Raw genomic sequence first — 15,806 nt, 5'->3', positions numbered from 1 at the left:
GCGAGTGGGGCCGCCACCGCAGAGGGTGAGGGGGCCGCAGAGGGCCAGGGGCTGCTGCCACAGAGGGGGCATCTGCTGTAGGGGGCAAGGGGGCCGCTGCCACAGAGGACGAGGTGGCCATTCACATGGTGGATAAGGAGGCCGTTGGCGCAGATGATGAAGGGGCGCCCATGCAGACAACGAAGGGGCCACTCATGCAGAGGGTGAGGGGGCCGCTGGTGCAGAGGGTGAGGGGGCTGCTGGTGCAGAGGGTGAGGGGGCTGCTGGTGCAGAGGGTGAGGGGGCCGCTGGTGCAGAGGGTGAGGGGGCCGCTGGTGCAGAGGGTGAGGGGGCCGCTGGTGCAGAGGGTGAGGGGGCTGCTGGTGCAGAGGGTGAGGGGGCCGCTGGTGCAGAGGGTGAGGGGGGCCGCTGGTGCAGAGGGTGAGGGGGCTGCTGGTGCAGAGGGTGAGGGGGCTGCTGGTGCAGAGGGAGGGGGGGGGGGGGGGGGGAGGGGGGGGGGCTACTGGTGCAGAGGGTGAGGGGGCTGCTGGTGCAGAGGGTGAGGGGGGCGCCTGCACAGAGGGTCAGAGCACTTCAACAAGCAGCGCACGGAGTCCCAAAGCGCCACAGAGCCCAATCAAGTGACAACATTGTGTTAGATCAAGGCTCAATTTCATACCAACATTTTTTTTACCCCCAACAGCAGACAATAGACAACTATCGTAATTTCCAAAAGAACAAAAAAAAAAATTATAAAATAGGATAGATCTTAGAAGACAGTCAATAGAATCCAATACCCAAAGTTGACTTTTTCGGTAGCCGGTATTACAAACAAAACTCCCAAAAAAGTTAGAAAAAAGTTAAGGTTCATCACCGACCCCCTGGGATCTAGGCTCTGCCCAGACGTGTCACACCGATATTTGATTTTGAGTGCAGAAAGATTTGTGTGAACATAACCCTAAGTCTTGGATTGAAGAAGTGAACAAGAAAGTGGAATCGGGTGGACAAGCAGCGGGGTGCACGTTAAATGGACAAGCAGCGGGGTGCACGTTAAATGGACAAGCAGCGGGGTGCACATTAACAGTGAGCTAATGCCAATTTAGGTACCAACACTGAGGAAACCAGCGATCTGCTCCCGACCTCGGCACCAACATTACCCGTCACCAGCTCCAATCACGTGAACGTCGCCTTCCTCTGCGTCGGAGAACTCAAGCTCCTTCATATGTCTAGCCGGACACCTCAAGGTGAAGCCACATCATGGCCACATATGTGCTGAGCCTAGGCGGATCTAGAGAGATATCAGATACTGTAGTAATGAACAGGGGTTTGAATCAGGAGAGGGCTGATAGCAGGGAACAATAGACGGCATTCATATGCACAGTAGATTATTAGATTAGACTTCAGGTTTGGAAGCTGAAATGTAATCTACAAAGACTGGTATCATCTCCTGAACATCCTACAAGAGGGGGACGAATCTTGACCATTGGGGAAACCTTAGGAAAAAGACATAAACCAGTAAGAAACCAGTAAGAAATATCCAAGATTGTACAGAGCCTGTGAGCAAATTCGTCTTGCCAGGATGGGACACCGATCTTACAATCCCCTGGTCATAGATAGAAGACGTGCACAGAAATCATAGGTGGATATCAAGAGCAATGGCAGCAGAAAGCCCTTACAGACCGATGGCTCCCTGCAGGTGTAGGCCACCGTCTGCAGCCTAGGCCAGGCGAATCCTTGTAGTCCCCGGCTTCTGCTCTGTCATTAAACAATGATGCCTGGTCTTGTTTTGCCGTCAAGGATTGCATGGAATTAGATCATCGCCCTCTGCCACCACCTCCCCCTCCTCCAGCGAGCATGCTCTCCTGACTCGCTGCCATTTCCCCATAGCACGCTGTTTACAGAGCGGATGACCGGCCATAGTCACTGAAGCCAGGTGGAAGAGATTACCACCAGCCTCGACCACCGCCACTCGGGTCAGAAAAAGAAGAAAAAATGCTTGGCACAATATCAAGACGACAACCAAATGCTCCACAGCCTCAGCTGTGTTGGCTCCATGTCTACCCTTGACGAGATGTCCAAGAGAACACCACACTGCACCCGTCATCGATGGCGGAGAAAGGCACCACTGCACCCATCATCGATGGCGGAGAAAGGCACCACTGCACCCGTCATCGATGGCAGAGAAAGGCACCACTGCACCAGTCATCGATGGCAGAGAAAGGCACCACTGCACCAGTCATCGATGGCGGAGAAAGGCACCACTGCACCCGTCATCGATGGCAGAGAAAGGCACCACTGCACCCGTCATCGATGGCAGAGAAAGGCACTACTGCACCCGTCATCGATGGCGGAGAAAGGCACCACTGCACCCGTCATCGATGGCGGAGAAAGGCACCACTGCACCCGTCATCGATGGCGGAGAAAGGCACCACTGCACCCATCATCGATGGCGGAGAAAGGCACCACTGCACCCGTCATCGATGGCGGAGAAAGGCACTACTGCACCCGTCATCGATGGCGGAGAAAGGCACCACTGCACCCGTCATCGATGGTGGAGAAAGGCACTACTGCACCCGTCATGGATGGCGGAGAAAGGCACCACTGCACCCGTCATCGATGGTGGAGAAAGGCACTACTGCACCCGTCATCGATGGCGGAGAAAGGCACCACTGCACCCGTCATGGATGGCGGAGAAAGGCACTACTGCACCCGTCATGGATGGCGGAGAAAGGCACTACTGCACCCGTCATGGATGGCGGAGAAAGGCACTACTGCACCCGTCATGGATGGCGGAGAAAGGCACTACTGCACCCGTCATGGATGGCGGAGAAAGGCACTACTGCACCCGTCATCGATGGCGGAGAAAGGCACCACTGCACCCGTCATGGATGGCGGAGAAAGGCACTACTGCACCCGTCATCGATGGCGGAGAAAGGCACCGCTGCACCCGTCATCGATGGCGGAGAAAGGCACTACTGCACCCGTCATGGATGGCGGAGAAAGGCACCACTGCACCCGTCATCGATGGCGGAGAAAGACACTACTGCACCCGTCACCGATGGCAGAGAAAAGCACTACTGCACCCGTCATCGATGGCGGAGAAAGGCACCACTGCACCCGTCATCGATGGCGGAGAAAGGCACTACTGCACCCGTCATCGATGGCGGAGAAAGGCACTACTGCACCCGTCACCGATGGCAGAGAAAAGCACTACTACACCCGTCATCGATGGCGGAGAAAGGCACCACTGCACCCGTCATCGATGGTGGAGAAAGGCACTACTGCACCCGTCATCGATGGCGGAGAAAGGCACCACTGCACCCGTCATGGATGGCGGAGAAAGGCACTACTGCACCCATCATCGATGGCGGAGAAAGGCACTACTGCACCCGTCATCGATGGTGGAGAAAGGCACCACTGCACCCGTCATCGATGGCGGAGAAAGGCACCACTGCACCCGTCATGGATGGCGGAGAAAGGCACCACTGCACCCATCATCGATGGCGGAGAAAGGCACCACTGCACCCGTCATCGATGGCGGAGAAAGGCACTACTGCACCCGTCATCGATGGCGGAGAAAGGCACCACTGCACCCGTCATCGATGGTGGAGAAAGGCACTACTGCACCCGTCATGGATGGCGGAGAAAGGCACCACTGCACCCGTCATCGATGGTGGAGAAAGGCACTACTGCACCCGTCATCGATGGCGGAGAAAGGCACCACTGCACCCGTCATGGATGGCGGAGAAAGGCACTACTGCACCCATCATCGATGGCGGAGAAAGGCACTACTGCACCCGTCATCGATGGCGGAGAAAGGCACTACTGCACCCGTCACCGATGGCGGAGAAAAGCACTACTGCACCCGTCATCGATGGCGGAGAAAGGCACCACTGCACCCGTCATCGATGGCGGAGAAAGGCACCACTGCACCCATCATCGATGGCGGAGAAAGGCACCACTGCACCCGTCATCGATGGCGGAGAAAGGCACTACTGCACCCGTCATCGATGGCGGAGAAAGGCACCACTGCACCCGTCATCGATGGTGGAGAAAGGCACTACTGCACCCGTCATGGATGGCGGAGAAAGGCACCACTGCACCCGTCATCGATGGTGGAGAAAGGCACTACTGCACCCGTCATCGATGGCGGAGAAAGGCACCACTGCACCCGTCATGGATGGCGGAGAAAGGCACTACTGCACCCGTCATGGATGGCGGAGAAAGGCACTGCTGCACCCGTCATCGATGGCAGAGAAAGGCACTACTGCACCCGTCACCGATGGCGGAGAAAGGCACTACTGCACCCGTCATCGATGTTTGGCAAATGTAGAAGAGCAGAGCTTCTCACGTTTCATCTATAGGTCCACATTCTGCTAGACTTAAACTTACTGTAAAAGCCATAAGTTCTGGTGGCCGGCCCGAACTACCAGAATTATCATTATTATGGAGTCCTAGGCTACCTGAAAGGTATTGGGGGGATATTAGCAAAAAATAGAGAAACAAGACTGAGCCAACTGCAGATGACTACTTTTAATAACTGTGACTGCTCTGGTGGTGCTCGGAAAGACGACCCCTTTTTGATAATGATGGATTTCTTCGGAAACCCTCCAGCAGGTCACCACCCATCATGGTATATCTGCAAAATAGGGTCGTCATTCTGAGCACCAACCCCGACGACCAGCCCCTGAGCACCAACTAACTTCTACCGGCCACCTTTAGCACGATGGTATGGGATTATAAGCAGTCTAAGGGTTTTCTGAAATAGGAACCGCATCAATCGATCATCTGATAACCGAAAGAGGTAGTCTTTCTGAGAGCCACCAGCTTTACCGAATAATGAAGCAGAGCCGGTGATCAGATGATCGATGTGGGTTCTTCTTCAGAAACCCTCAAACAGGTAACCATCACGGTATATCTGTAAAAAAGGGTTATCTTTCGTAGAACCAACCTCAACCCTTGAGCACCAACCAGCTTCTACAGACCACCTATAGCCTGATGGTAAAGGATATATCGGAAGTCGTCTGAGGGTTTTCTTAAGAAGGAACCGCATCCATTGATCATCTGATCACCAAAAGAGGTCTTTCTGAGAGCCACCAGCTTTACCAAATAATGAAGCAGAGCCGGTGGTCAGATGATCGATGTGGGTTCTTCTTCAGAAACCCTCAAACAGGTTAGCACTCATCACGGTATATCTGCAAAATAGGGTCGTCTTTCTGAGCATCAACCCCAACCACCAACCAGCTTCTACCGGTCACCTATAGCATGATGGTATGCAATATAAGCTGTCCGAGGGTTTTCTGAAGACGGAATGGCATCCATCGATCAACTATTTGATCACCAAAAGAGGTCTTCTTTCAGAGAGCCACTAGCTTTACCAAATAACGAAGCAGAGTCGTTGATCAGATGATCGATGTGGGTCTTTCCTTGGGGACCCTCAAACAGCTCACATAGCCAGCCATCATGGCTATAAGTAGTTGCCACACGCTGAAGTAATAGGTGACCCGGTTGAGTCCACCAAAGCGAGGACTGCCCAACATTAGTAGTTCTGGCTAATTAAGGAAGATACCCAAACTGGGGATAACCTAGGTGTTGCTTTATGACACAGAAATGAGCAAAAAGATTTGATGTGGCCAGTTTTGACCTCTGGTTGTCCCCTTGTTGCAGCCGGCATCTCCGATGCTTCCTAAGCCCCGCGACGTTGTGTTGGTGTGGTGCAACACTGCAGGGCATTAAAAAAAAAGTACAGCTATAAAAAAGGACCAGACCAGAAGTCAGAACTGGGCACACCAAAACGTTTTTGTCATCCTTATGTTTTTAGCAAACAGGGCAGTGGAGATGTATGAATGCAAGTAGGGTGCGCTTAGGGCTCAGGTGCTGGGAGAGGAGTCCGGTGAGACGGGACCCCAACGGAGTTGTATGCACTATCCCCCATTTCCAATGTATATAAAAAAAAAAGTGTAAATTTTTGATTTTCCACAACATGGAAGCCCAACGTGTACCATTGTGTTCCTCTCTAATAGCAAAGGTCTTCCGAAGGTATATATGTCAGTAAATCCTCCCGACCTACGAAGAAAGCTCGAACGTGATGCGAACGGAGCCGAAGGCGGCAGGTAATCCTCCTTAACTGCAGGCCGGCAACAGGAGATAAGGATGTATACGGCGCGAGCGAGGAGAGGAAGCTGCCAAAGGGAAATTTCATTATATGCATTAGGACCCATGAGGCCCAAAGCCTTGGGCGGAGGGGGAAAAAACGGAAAGCTCTGGAGAGAATCGGGAGAAAGCGTCGTTAATATACAGTAAAAGATGCTCTAAATCAGTTGCTAACTTGATTTTTTTTTTCCAGCAAGACCAAATGTAAAATAAAAAATGGTTAAAAGGCTTTTTCTTGACCAACAAGATCTCTAGGACCACCATTGACCGGCCACCACCGGTCAAACGCCAACATAACCATAGGCCAACTCCTTAAATGCCACCTGTAGAGATGGACGTAGATGTAAGGGGATACTAACACATGGCTACCGTGTCCTAGAAATGGTGCCACCTCAGCTCCACTCAATACCGTGGAAACCCCAAGGACAGGTGGGGCGCAGTTCTATGAAGTGGCCATGTTTGACAATACCGGTACCCTTGAGACCGTACTCTTGTCGTGCATTACGAGCAGGCTGAATTTGTATACCCTTGTCGTGCTTTCTCCTGGGGACCCCGGATCTGTACGTAAACACAGAATATCCCCCCCCCCCGACCTTGCAAGTCAGCCTGAAGAGCGATGGCTGGTGGATGCATTATATCGGTGCCAAGCTCAAAGTTTGTGACTATTTCCACCGCAGTCCTGACCTCAGAGGTCTTATTACTCAACCCTCGGCTCGATCTGCAGATGTGATGCCAACAGGGCCTGCGACATTTCCAGTGATGAAGCCACGTGGTTTCTTCTGTGCAAAAAAACCCAAACACCCATTTCTAGATATCCTGAAGGTCTGACAAGGCCCGGAAAGCACAATGCTGTACCTGGATGAATGTGATGCCCCCATCCAAGAGCATTGCCGGTGCCAGGTTGTGAGTGCAGACATGTGCACGGCTCGTGTGTGACGGGGCTCCCTCTACTGGCCAAGTGGGCACACTGGAGACCATTTCGAGTCGGCTCTGATCAGCAGCCATTTCACAGACCTTGCATTGTCTTCTACTGCAAGCCAAGGAGCTCAGGTTTCTTCCATATCCCGTCGATCTAAATTCTTATAGATTGAGCCCTACGTCATCGTACTGGACACACTTTTCTAGCAAAGCAACAACGGGCAAAAATTGACCGATGAACCCCAATGGTAGCAAGCATGATCAATATCAACCATGGCGGCTTCCCCCCTCCCCAATATCATCTTCCAAGCACAAGCTCAATGTGTGGACCCTTAGAGGATCACATAGGATGACCCAAGGTGATAGGGATTATCCGTACCGACATTAGGGGGGGACTGGGGAAGACGAGACCTAAAGGAGCCCTCAATACTCCAGCCATAAGACGATGAGGGTCCTCCGCACTCGTATCGATCCTCTGCCGGGTGCCCGGTTATCACATCAAATATTAATGCAGCAACTGCAATTCTTTCGTCTCACACATGATGCCCGCATCTATCATATGCACCCAGTAAATCCGGGATACCGCCATCTGCCGCTTCAGCAATTCTTCATACGGTGGATATAGATAAAGCGTTGAATGGTTGCAATTATCAGGAAGGTATGGAAAGAAAGAAAGAAAAGGGGGGGGAAAGGGTGCAATGTAACACCATGGAAACTGCCGGAGACTTGTGCCCTACTTTTGCAAACATAAAATACATAATTAAAGCGAGGAGAGGAATCCGGAGCCGCGCGGCACCCGGAAAAGCCGATGTCCTGATTGACGAGATCTGAGGATTGTAACACCGGGTCGTGCTCCACTCCAGCTGTCAACGACCCCCCAACGGGTCAGGACTAAGGCTGGGTTTTCACTGTAGCTGATGCACACAGTCAAATCAGTGCCCATGGGTTGGATGATGAAGGCCTTGGCCACCCGTCCCCGGCAGGCCCTCGCCGCCCGTCCCCGGCAGGCCCTCGCCGCCCGTCCCCGGCAGGCCCTGGCCGCCCGTCCCCGGCAGGCCCTGGCCACCCGTCCCCGGCAGGCCCTGGCCACCCGTCCCCGGCAGGCCCTAGCCACCCGTCCCCGGCAGGCCCTAGCCACCCGTCCCCGGCAGGCCCTAGCCACCCGTCCCCGGCAGGCCCTAGCCACCCGTCCCCGGCAGGCCCTAGCCACCCGTCCCCGGCAGGCCCTAGCCACCCGTCCCCGGCAGGCCCTAGCCACCCGTCCCCGGCAGGCCCTAGCCACCCGTCCCCGGCAGGCCCTAGCCACCCGTCCCCGGCAGGCCCTAGCCACCCGTCCCCCGCAGGCCCTAGCCACCCGTCCCCCGCAGGCCCTAGCCACCCGTCCCCCGCAGGCCCTAGCCACCCGTCCCCCGCAGGCCCTAGCCACCCGTCCCCCGCAGGCCCTAGCCACCCGTCCCCCGCAGGCCCTAGCCACCCGTCCCCCGCAGGCCCTAGCCACCCGTCCCCCGCAGGCCCTAGCCACCCGTCCCCCGCAGGCCCTAGCCACCCGTCCCCCGCAGGCCCTAGCCACCCGTCCCCCGCAGGCCCTAGCCACCCGTCCCCCGCAGGCCCTAGCCACCCGTCCCCCGCAGGCCCTAGCCACCCGTCCCCCGCAGGCCCTAGCCACCCGTCCCCCGCAGGCCCTAGCCACCCGTCCCCCGCAGGCCCTAGCCACCCGTCCCCCGCAGGCCCTAGCCACCCGTCCCCCGCAGGCCCTAGCCACCCGTCCCCCGCAGGCCCTAGCCACCCGTCCCCCGCAGGCCCTAGCCACCCGTCCCCCGCAGGCCCTAGCCACCCGTCCCCGGCAGGCCCTAGCCACCCGTCCCACAGGAGATGGCCATTGTTTTGCAGGCGCTGGCCACTGATACCACAGGCATTGGCCACCGAAGATAGCCGAAGTGTGAAAATCCAATCAAAGGGCTAATTCAGACAACCATACAGTGGCTGTTTATCTTCCCGGCCTGAGCCGTTGGTCCGGTCGTAATTTGGATAACTAAATATATTATTGTGTTATCAGTCTTTAGGGGGTTAACCATGATAATTTGTGGGGGCTGTGACAAGCGCTTTAATCCCATGGGTCATTTCAGAGCCCCATTTTCAAGATCGGTGGGGTTTCCAACAATTAGACCCCCACCGATCGGCAAATGTCCTGTGGAGAGGTGCATTGTGCGCTGCTCAATATTACACCAGAAGATCCTATAGGAGCCCGACTGCACATATTAAATGGACAGCTTTTCTAAAGAAGTCACCCATATCGAAAAATAAACTATAAAAGGGTGCTCCTGATGGGACCCCATGGATCCCGTCCTGTACCGCGACCATCGCTCCGTTCTCAAGGGGGCATATCAAAGTCTTGTTCTCAAGAACAATGGTCAAACCCTCACCGATCGGCAAATTATCACCTTTATGTTCATACAGGGGTCTCCAAAGTGCGTGGAAACTACAACTCTCAGCATGCCCTGATACTAGTTACCTCCCGACGCATACGTCTGAAGTTACCAGTCGCCCAACAGAGGCCAAAATGTCATCCATACAGGACCTTCGATGGAAAAAAAAAGTGCAAAAAAAGAGTCAACCTCTGCAACAAGCGTGATGACGAAAGCTACAATGCGAGTCCATGGCAAAAGCTAAACAAGACTTTCCTCAATTAAATGTCTCCTAGACGTGCACAACGCGAGCCAAAAAAGGATATGGATCCCACCTACGAAGGCAGGAACCGATCCGAGCCATAAACAAGGTCTTCTCCAGGATGAAGACATCTACACATGGTACAGGGTCAAAGCCTAAGACAAAAGACTCAAGACTCCTCAGCGACCTTGCAAAGAGAAGATCTGGCTTTTCAGCACCTACCAGACTCAAAGTCATTACGTCTGCCCCTGGGCGAGTCACCAAGACGTGCAGGCCTGTGAGAGACGGCTAACGTGTCCTGCCTTTTTTTTCACCCCCCTCTTCTTCCTTGGCCCATGAAGCCTCGGCGCTGGGTCACGTGACCTAGCTCCCTCTATAGGTAAAACGGAGGCATCAACAATAAAAATAATAATCATGTCTGGAGAACCATTTCACACCAGCAGCCATCTCCGGTGATTGCAAGGATCCTCGTCTGTCGTGCCAAAGGGCAAAAAAGCCGAGGTGCGCGACCAGGACGGGGCGAGAGAGAGAAGACTGAAGTCACAAGCGCCGGGATCTGGTCTCAATAAGATTGCAAAATGTCTTGGAGAATGGGAAGACACTACGTCATCAATGCAAGATATTCATCATTAGCATCGTAAAAAGCTGTAAAATACGGATACCTGGGCGGGGGCGATGTAGACCCCCTTTTGTAAACAGTGACATATATACTGGAAGCTAATGGCAAAGGTCAAAAGTATCCACAGGTCTCTGCTGACTCCGTCGGTAGACCTTGAATAACATGAGCTAACTGGGGACCTATGCTGCCAAAATACAGTGCAAATGCAATGTGAACGGTCATTTAGAGGGAAGTGACAGGCGGCCTCTGCAAGGCGTCAGCAGCGGCCAACGCAAGGCGTCAGCAAGGCATCAGCAGCGGCCACGGGAAGGCGTTAGCAGCAGCAGCGGCCAACGCAAGGCGTCAGCAGCGGCCAACGCAAGGCGTCAACAGCGGCCACGGCAAGGCGTCAACAGCGGCCAACGCAAGGCGTCAGCAGCGGCCAACGCAAGGCGTCAGCAGCGGCCAACGCAAGGCGTCAGCAGCGGCCAACGCAAGGCGTCAGCAGCGGCCAACGCAAGGCGTCAGCAGCGGCCAACGCAAGGCGTCAACAGCGGCCAACGCAAGGCGTCAACAGCGGCCAACGCAAGGCGTCAGCAGGGGTTGTGCAAGCCTAGAAATAGTCATGGATGGGTCCTATTTTAATTAATGCAGGTGTCCAATGCTTGACGGATGGGGGTGGGGCACAACCTACCAAGCAGCCCACACTCCTCTTAATGCAGAAGTGATAGGCACCACATAATCTCCATTAATTTACACTTAAATCCAGTGTAAAGACCCCCTATAGACTCTCGGCCAAGTCCTAACCACGGGTACGGCCGACTGTCTGATGTGTTTAGGGGCCCCCGCCACATGATGATGGGGGCATGTCCGATTTTTAGACTTCAGATCATTTCGTTCATCCGGACATAATCCGCCCGAAGGTGTAACAATATAAAACTGAAAAACCAGGTACTCCCAGAATTTTACAAAGCATCCTGCCCCCTCTCTTGCATTTAAACAGCCGATCCCGCCTCAGGGGCCGTGAATACGTCCCCCCCCCCCCCCAAAACCCACCTCCCCTTCCTCAAACCCAAAACTCATGCCCTCGTCCGGCTATGTAGACTGGGGAAAAAAAGGTTTTGGTTCTTGGAAGGAAAAAAAATGAATGCGGAAAAAATAAAATTCACCCAGACGGGACATTTACAGCCGTAATAAAACTACAACTCCCATCATTTTTATAGAACCAAAATCAGCAGGTTCCATCATCTTCATCCTCATCAATGTTACCGTCTTTATTACAGAGACACAAGGCATATTACAGGGGCGCTCTCCATTACAGTCGAAAACCAAGCCGTGGAGAAGGGGCAGATTAAAACCAAGCGACACTGCTCTGTCCTCCTCCTCCTTCTGTCCTCTACACTACTCTGTCCTCCTCCTCCTGGACCTGTCCTCTGCCCTCTACACTACTCTGTCCTCCTCCTCTTCCTGGACCTGTCCTCTGCCCTCTACACTACTCTGTGCTCCTCCTCCTGGACCTGTCCTTCTGTCCTCTACACTACTCTGTCCTCCTCCTCCTGGACCTGTCCTGTCCTCTACACTACTCTGTCCTCCTCCTCCTTCTGTCCTCTACACTACTCTGTCCTCCTCCTCCTGGACCTGTCCTCTGCCCTCTACACTACTCTATCCTCCTCCTCCTGGACCTGTCCTCTACACTACTCTGTCCTCCTCCTCCTGGACCTGTCCTCTGCCTTCGACACAGTAGACCATTCCCTCCTACTACAGATTATCTCATCTCTGGGCATCACAGACTTGGCCCTATCTTGGATCTCCTCATACCTAACCGACCGAACTTTCAGCGTCTCCCATTCTCACACCACTTCCTCATCTCGCCCCCTATCTGTCGGGGTCCCCCAAGGCTCAGTTCTTGGACCCCTGCTGATCTCCATCTACACCTTCGGCCTGGGACAGCTCATAGAGTCCCACGGCTTCCAGTATCATCTCTATGCCGCTGACACACAGATCTATCTCTCTGGACCTGACATTACCTCTCTACTAACCAGAATCCCACAATGTCTGTGCTATTTCATCCTTCTTCTCTGCACGATTCCTAAAGCTTAACATGGACCAAACAGAGTTCATTGTTTCCTCCTCCTCACTCATCTCCTCCAACAAGCCTTTCCATCAAACTCGATGGTTGCTTACTCTCCCCAGTCTCACAAGCTGGTTGCCTTGGAGTAACCCTCGACTCTGCTCTATCCTTCAAGCCACACATCCAAGCCCTCTTCACCTCATGAAGACTACAACTCAAAAATATCTCCCGGATCCGTGCCTTCCTTAACCAAGAATCAGCAAAAACATTAGTGCATGCCCTCATCATCTCCCGCCTCGACTACTGCAACCTCCTGCTCTCGGGCCTCCCTTCCAACACTCTGGCACCCCTCCAATCTATCCTAAACTCTGCGGCCCGATTAATCCACCTCTCCCCTCGCTACTCCCCAGCCTCGCCACTCTGCCAATCCCTTCTCTGGCTTCCCATCACCCAACGACTCCAGTTCAAAACATTAACCATGACATACAAAGCCATGCACAACCTGTCTCCTCCCTACATCTGTGACCTAGTCTCCCGGTACCTACCTGCACGCAACCTCAGATCCTCACAAGATCTCCTTCTCTGCTCCTCTCTTATCTCCTCTTCCCACAATCGCGTACAAGATTTCTCCCGTGCATCCCCCATACTCTGGAACGCTCAACCACAGCATATCAGACTCTCACCTACCGTGGAAAGCTTCAAGAGGAACCTCAAGACCCACCTCTTCCACCAAGCCTACAACCTACAATAGCCCTCAGCCCAGTAGACCACTGCGCAACCAGCTCTGTCCTCACCTATTGTACCATCACCCATTCCCTGTAGACTGTGAGCCCTCGCGGGCAGGGTCCTCTCTCTCCTCCTGTAGACTGTGAGCCCTCGCGGGCAGGGTCCTCTCTCTCCTCCTGTAGACTGTGAGCCCTCGCGGGCAGGGTCCTCTCTCCTCCTGTAGACTGTGAGCCCTCGCGGGCAGGGTCCTCTCTCCTCCTGTAGACTGTGAGCCCTCGCAGGCAGGGTCCTCTCTCCTCCTATACCAGTCTGTCTTGTACTGTTAATGATTGTTGTACATATATCCTCTCTCACTTGTAAAGCGCCATGGAATAAATGGCGCTATAATAATAAATAATAATCATAATAATTAAAACCCAATATTCCCAGCGTAAAGGGAGATACGCACTTCTCAGTGGTCCTGCTGAGAGCCCCCCCATAATAGTGTGCGTGTATAGGGGGAAGTCTACACCAGAGAACGCCTCCAACACCCCACAAACCTCACACCAGACGGAGGATACAGACGGGAACAGGATTATTAGGCGAGGGCCGCACACATACGGTTGTCTGCGCTCACAACTATTGGAATCTCCAAAAAACAGATTCCCATGGAGCATGCGGAGTCGGTGCGCAGAGTGTGTGCCCTCCGTCCTGGCAGCGGAGAGCACGGTGTGTGCGGGGAGCTGGCTCTAGTCTTCACTGCTTCATGCCATCTTTTTATAATCCCTACTGCTTCATCCCTATTAATGTCCTTCACTACTTCAAATTGATCACATCGTACGGCCTCCTCCATACACCGCATCCTCGGTGGAGTGTCATTATACACACAGCAACAGGCACTAGAGTGCGTCTCTACCAAAGAATGGTTTAGGATCCCTACTGCTTCATCCTCACATCACGCTCTACGTTCAGTCCCTACTGTCTTGTCCCTATCACTTCACGCTCTACGTTCAGTCCCTACTGTCTTCTCCCAATCATTTACGCTCTTCGTTCAGTCCCTACTGTCTTCTCCCAATCATTTACGCTCTTCGTTCAGTCCCTACTGTCTTCTCCCAATTATTTACGCTCTACGTTCAGTCCCTACTGTCTTCTCCCAATTATTTACGCTCTACGTTCAGTCCCTACTGTCTTCTCCCTATCACTTCACGCTCTACGTTCAGTCCCTACTGTCTTCTCCCAATCATTCACGCTCTACGTTCAGTCCCTACTGTCTTCTCCCTATCACTTCACGCTCTATGTTCAGTCCCTACTGTCTTCTCCCAATCATTCACGCTCTACGTTCAGTCTCTACTGTCTTCTCCCAATCATTCACGCTCTACGTTCAGTCCCTACTGTCTTCTCCCAATCATTTACGTTCTACGTTCAGTCCCTACTGTCTTCTCCCTATCACTTTATGCTCTACGTTCAGTCCCTACTGTCTTCTCTCTATCACTTCACGCTCTACGTTCAGTCCCTACTGTCTTCTCCCAATCATTTACGTTCTACGTTCAGTCCCTACTGTCTTCTCTCTATCACTTCACGCTCTACGTTCAGTTCCTACTGTCTTCTCTCTATCACTTCACGCTCTACGTTCAGTCCCTACTGTCTTCTCTCGATCAATTCACGCTCTACGTTCAGTCCCTACTGTCTTCTCTCTATCACTTCACGCTCTACGTTCAGTTCCTACTGTCTTCTCTCGATCAATTCACGCTCTACGTTCAGTCCCTACTGTCTTCTCCCTATCACTTCACGCTCTACGTTCAGTCCCTACTGTCTTCTCCCTATCACTTCACGCTCTACGTTCAGTCCCTACTGTCTTCTCCCTATCATTTCACGCTCTACGTTCAGTCCCTACTGTCTTCTCCCTATCACTTTACACTCTACGTTCAGTCCCTACTGTCTTCTCCCTATCACTTTACGCTCTACGTTCAGTCCCTACTGTCTTCTCTCTATTATTTCACACTCTACGTTCAGTCCCTACTGTCTTCTCTCTATTATTTCACACTCTACGTTCAGTCCCTACTGTCTTCTCTCTATTATTTCACGCTCTACGTTCAGTCCCTACTGTCTTCTCCCTATCACTTTACGCTCTACGTTTAGTCCCTACTGTCTTCTCCCTATCATTTTACGCTTTACGTTCAGTCCCTACTGTCCTCTCCCTATCATTTTACGCTCTACGTTCAGTCCCTACTGTCTTCTCCCTATCATTTCACGCTCTTCGTTCAGTCCCTACTGTCTTCTCCCTATCACTTTATGCTCTACGTTCAGTCCCTACTGTCTTCTCTCACTTCACGCTCTTCGTTCAGTCCCTACTGTCTTCTCTCTATTATTTCACGCTCTACGTTCAGTCCCTACTGTCTTCTCCCTATCACTTTACGCTCTACGTTCAGTCCCTACTGTCTTCTCCCTATCATTTCACGCTCTACGTTCAGTCCCTACTGTCTTCTCCCAATCATTTACGTTCTACGTTCAGTCCCTACTGTCTTCTCCCTATCACTTTATGCTCTACGTTCAGTCCCTACTGTCTTCTCCCTATCACTTTACGCTCTACGTTCAGTCTCTACTGTCTTCTCCCTATCATTTCACACTCTACGTTCAGTCCCTACTGTCTTCTCCCTATCATTTCACGCTCTACGTTCAGTCCCTACTGTCTTCTCCCTATCACTTTACACTCTA

At 53.0% G+C, this 15,806-nt stretch overlaps 1 protein-coding gene across 4 annotated transcripts in view; it reads right to left on the bottom strand.

Moving 5' to 3' along the window:
* Positions 1 to 15,806, bottom strand: part of EHMT1 (euchromatic histone lysine methyltransferase 1) — a 166,973-nt gene that overhangs the window by 109,165 nt on the left and 42,002 nt on the right. The gene's annotated exons all lie outside the window — the stretch shown is intronic.

Source organism: Anomaloglossus baeobatrachus, chromosome 9 (genome assembly GCF_048569485.1).
Source record: "Anomaloglossus baeobatrachus isolate aAnoBae1 chromosome 9, aAnoBae1.hap1, whole genome shotgun sequence".
NCBI lineage: Eukaryota > Metazoa > Chordata > Amphibia > Anura > Aromobatidae > Anomaloglossus > Anomaloglossus baeobatrachus.
This window is presented reverse-complemented; position numbering and strand designations above follow the sequence as displayed.